The sequence below is a fragment of the Aegilops tauschii genome, chromosome 1 (assembly GCF_002575655.3).
Source record: "Aegilops tauschii subsp. strangulata cultivar AL8/78 chromosome 1, Aet v6.0, whole genome shotgun sequence".
Lineage (NCBI taxonomy): Eukaryota > Viridiplantae > Streptophyta > Magnoliopsida > Poales > Poaceae > Aegilops > Aegilops tauschii.
Genome location: NC_053035.3, coordinates 490,656,619 through 490,661,677, shown reverse-complemented (window position 1 = coordinate 490,661,677; position 5,059 = coordinate 490,656,619). Strand labels below are relative to the sequence as shown.

At 52.3% G+C, this 5,059-nt stretch overlaps 1 pseudogene; it reads left to right on the top strand.

The window, feature by feature from the left end:
• Positions 1–252: 252 nt before the first annotated feature.
• LOC120972869 (uncharacterized) lies at positions 253–3,046 on the top strand (annotated as a pseudogene).
• The last annotated feature ends 2,013 nt before the right edge of the window (positions 3,047–5,059 follow it).

Here is a 5,059-nt window from a genome sequence, read left to right as displayed (position 1 = left end):
AAATGCAAGTTAGATGTTTGGACTGTTTCTTTTATAAACTAGTAGAAGCCTAGAAGTAGATGCAATTTTATAGCATTAATTTCTTGGCAAAAGTCAAGGCAGGAATATGAAGAAATCCTAGCTCTGAATTCAACATGGCTAGCTAGTCATGTGTTTGAGTATTATTTATCAGTCTCCTTATCTAGAAACACAAAGCAGCTGTTTGAGTGCTGGTCTTGATGTCTTATTGATTAGAAGAATTTTTGGGCGTCTATGCCCGGATTCACCGAAGTGGTCCAAAAGGCCTGGGCAGAGCCAGTTGAGCACACCGACCCTTACATTCTGCTTTTCCACAAGCTAAAGAAGACGGCCATGCGGCTCTCGGAGTGGAGTAGAGGCCTCTTCTCCAAGGCTAAGGTCCATCTTCACGCCGCCCTATTGGTTATCCTTCGCCTCGACATTGCCCAGGAGAGCAGGCTTCTCTTCCCTGAGGAGCGTGACCTTCGTGCTCGCCTTAAGAGAAGGGTGATAAGCTTGGCCGTGCTTGAGAAAGCACGCAAAAAGCAGTGTGCCCAAATCGCTAACATCAAAGAAGGAGATGCCAACACCAAGTTCTTTCACCGTCGAGTCAATGTGCGGAGGAGAAAAAACCACATCCACCGCATCATGAACGATCAAGGGTGGGTAACCGAACACAAGGCCAAGGAGAAGATAATCCATGACCACTTCTCGCATGTCATGAAAAGAGGAAGCGGAAGTACGACGGACTCAATTGGGAGGAGCTCAATCCGGAGTCGCATGACCTGCACGAGCTTGATTCACCCTTCACTGAGGAGGAGGTCCTCGAGGCAATAAATAGCATGCCTAGCGACAAGGCCCCGGGGCCGGATGGCTTCACCGGCCTGTTCTTCAAGAAGTGTTGGGCCATCGTCAAGCTCGAGCTCATGGCGGTGATCCAGCGCTTCGACTCCCTACACACAACAAACCTCCACTGGCTCAACTCTGCGAATATTGTGTTGCTTCCCAAGAAGGATGGGGCGGAGAGCATCGTTGACTTCAGGCCTATTAGTCTCATTCATGCGGTCACCAAGCTCATCGACAAAGTGCTCTCTAGTAGGCTTGGACCGCACATGTCCGCCCTCGTCTCCAACGCCCAAAGTGCCTTCATCAAAATGCGGAGTATCCATGACAACTTCATGTCTGTTAGGAACCTTGCTCGTCGCCTGCACAAGAGCAAGACCCCTTCTCTCCTGTTCAAGCTGGATATTCGTAAGGCCTTTGACTCCGTCAAGTGGGGGTATTTGCTTGACCTCCTGCGGAGGCGTGGCTTCCCTAGCAAATATCGGAAGTGGATTGCGGCTCTCCTTTGTTCCTCATCTTCGAGGGTTCTCTTGAATGGGGTAGTCGGCTCTCCCATCAAGCATGGCCAAGGGCTTCGGCAGGGGGGCCCATCTCTCCTCTCCTTTTCGTCATTGCCATCGACCCTTTGAAGCAAATCCTCGACACGGCAACTAGGAAAGACCTTCTGCACAAGATCCGTGGGAGAGGGGTCATCGTGCGTACCTCTCTTTACGCGGACGATGCGGCTGTGTTTGTTGCGCCCATCAAAAGAGATGTGGACAACCGGGCGGCGATTCTGAGGGGATTCGGGGACGTCACCGGTCTGTGCAGTAACTTCCATAAGAGCTCAATAGTGCCCATTAGATGTGGCAACCTCGACTTGGACCGCATAACCCATGGGCTGCGGCTGTTAGGGCTGCCTTTCCGCTCCGTTATTTGGGGCTACCGCTGTCGATCTGGAGGCTGAAGCTTGCTGATCTTCAATTCTTAGTGGATAAAGTGGTGAGTAGATTGACAACATATGAGGGCCAAAACATCACCACCATTGGACGCGCGGCGCTCGTCAAGTCGGTTCTCGCTTCCCAAGTCATCTACTTCATCACGCCGCTTGTCATACAAACCACCATCCTGCAAAACATTAATAAACTCGAGCGGGCATTCCTTTGTTCGGGATCGGATAGGACAACTGGGGCAAAGTGCAAGGTCAATTGGGACATTGTCAGTAGGCCGCTTGACTATGGTGGGCTTGGGGTCCTAAACACCTTCAAGTTCGCGCGGGCCTTGCGTCTGCGGTGGCCTTGGTATGAGTGGAAGGAGCCCACAAAGCTATGGGTTGGAGGTGGGAACCCGTGTGATGAGGATGACCTAAATTTTTTCTACGCATGTACCACCATCACGGTTGGCAATGGTGCGGACACCTTTTTGGGGCTCTCCTTGGCTTCTGGGTCGCAAGCCTAGAGACATCGCTCCGCTCATTTATGAGGCTTCCATGCGGAAGCGCTGGAAGGTGCGGGAGGCTCTCAAGGAGAGCGCGTGGATTCTCAAAATCAGGCCACCTACACCAGCCTCCATTGAGCATGTTTCACAATTCTTCACCCTATGGACGCTGCTCCAAGAGGTCCACCTTGATGAGCTTGCCGACGATGACATCCTTTGGAAGCACACGGCTTCCGGGAACTACTCCGCGGCCTCCGCGTACAGGGCGCAGTTTTTGGGCTTGGTCCTCTCCCCCATGGACCAAATGGTTTGGAAGGTTTGGGCCCCTCCGAAAGTCAAGTTCTTTGCTTGGCTCACGCTTCAAGATAGGATCTGGACTGCAGACAGATTGCAGAGGCGAGGCTGGCCAAACTGTGGCCCTTGTCCCTTGTGCAGAGGGGTGCAGGAATGCGGTCCCCATCTATTCTTCAGATGCCGCTTCACCCTCAGGCTCTGGAACATGGTGATTCAGAAGCTCTGCATCCACGACGTGGACACGTCCGCATGGCACTTGTACGACTCCATCAAGGAATGGTGGGCGAGTTTGAGCGCCGAGGGCACCGCCAACCGAAAAGCGAAGGCTTCGATAACCATGTTGGTTTCATGGGTGATCTGGAATGAGCGTAATGTAAGGGTGTTTAGACACAAGAGTGCCCCTCCGCATGTTTTGCTAAACAATGTGATCGAAGAGTCTAACCTTTGGGTTAAAGCCAGGGCGAAAAAATTAGGGTCTTTCTTATTGCGAGAGTAATTGCCATGCCGTTTCTTGGCACTGTGTTGTAACAAACTCTTTCTTCTCCTCATTTAATATATAAGGCAAATCTTTTGCCTCCGTTTCAAAAAAAACGGTAGTACAGGCTAATGATATAGTACTATAAGAAAGTACAAGTATCCTCTGCTTTGTTCTGCTCTACCCCTGTTTGGTGACATATGCGTTCAAAATTTTGATCACAACATAAAGAACTTATATGCTGTTCTTCACTCTGTTTATTTGGAACTGCAACGTGGGCATGCATTTTGAAATAGCATCTTCTCTCCTTCTTTGTTTTGTAAATATTGAGTTATTTATCCGAAACCACCACAGTTAGGGCTAGGGTAACAACTTGGTATCACATTTGAGGCGCGGCACAAAAAACCACCAATTCTTTGCCTAACCAATAACACGGAGCACTAATCGTCGGTTGAGCTCGTGAAAACAGCGGACCTGACAGGTTGGGTCCACCTGTCAGGCTGAGTTGGCATGCATACGTGGACAAATATGCCAAGCTGAACATGGGTCCAACCTGTCAGCCTCCCATCTCTTTTCTTCTTCCTCCCAACCTGTCAACCTGTCAGCCCCTCTTCCACGGTACGCCGCCGCCGGGTAGTGGAGGCCGGACGGCTCACTTCCCCTTCCTGTTCGCCCAGTCGCCTGATCCAGTGAGGGAGCTGTCACGGCACGTCCCCGCATCTGCCTCCGGTTACCGAATCTCGTCGGTCGCCTCCTTCCCCACTTAATCAGCCAACAGATCCTCGCCTCCCTTCGCCGGACCCCGTTCCCCAGCAGCCGGCCGCCGCCCCGTTCTTCCTCGGCTCCAACGTCCATGTACAGCGGCTGGTGCCATCGTGGAGAGCAGCACGCTCCTCCCCGACGACCAGATGCGGCGCAGGAAGGACGGCCCAACGTCCACGACGGAGCGCGCTGGCGACGCTGGAACTGCTATGCACCGCGGCCGGCGACGCCGTGCTAGTGCGCAGGGAGGCCCTGGCTATGCCGGTGCTGGCGCGTGTCGTGGAGGGCATGTCCGTCCGCGGCCACGAGTGAGCCATCGACGTCCTGGCGGCCATCTACGGCAGGGAGGCCGTGGGCACGTGCTGGCGGCAGTGCAAGACGAGTGCTGCGTACGCGGGCGGCTCAAGGTCACCCAGCTCCTCCGCGCGGCCTCCCCTGATCACCGCACGTTGCCGTGTGCTCTGGTAGCCGCCGCCTCACTTGCGAGTGCATGCTCGCCCTGGCTGGCGCATAGCTCGGGAGCAAGAGCTGCCGGCTCGTTGGCGTGCTCGCCACGACGGAGTGGTCCGACCATCTGCGTCAAGCTCATCGCCATGGCTGCAAGAAAGAGCTCCGCGACGGTCGTCCTGAAGCTGTTTGATGAAATGCCTCGGAGAAGTAGAGATGGGAAGAAGATGACCATTTACTCATTCACAGGTGGGGCCCGCATCTCATTTGCCACAACAGTTGGTCAAAGTTTTGGTCTTCGCCACCTCAGCCTGACAAGTGGGTCCAAGAGGTCAGAATGACTGTTTTCGTGAGCTTATGAGACCATCAGTGCTCCGTGTTATTGGTTAGGCATAGATGTGGTGGTTTTTTGTGCCCTGGCTCAAATGTGATATTGAATTATTACCCTAGCCTCAACTATAGTGGTTTTGGGTAAATAACTCACAAATATCAGCTCGTGCACTCCTAGGAGAGGCCCATGTTGTTCCGGATTCAGAAGGGGGGATTCAGGACTTTGGAGACACACATGTTCCAGATTTAGAATGAAAGGCTTCTCATCACTGCTTGAGACGGGAGCTAAGTCAGCATCATCTGCCAATTTTCACTACTCTAGGTATAACTGGTATACACATTGATTTAGGATGCCGTTTATTCATAATGATGTTTCGATCGTTCATCGGTGTAATCAAATTAGTCACGCTAAAGCTTTGATACAGTGCATGAAGTGAAGAAATTAGATTGCACTCCTACTTCAGTTATGAATTCTAGACTGACTTTGGTTTCTTC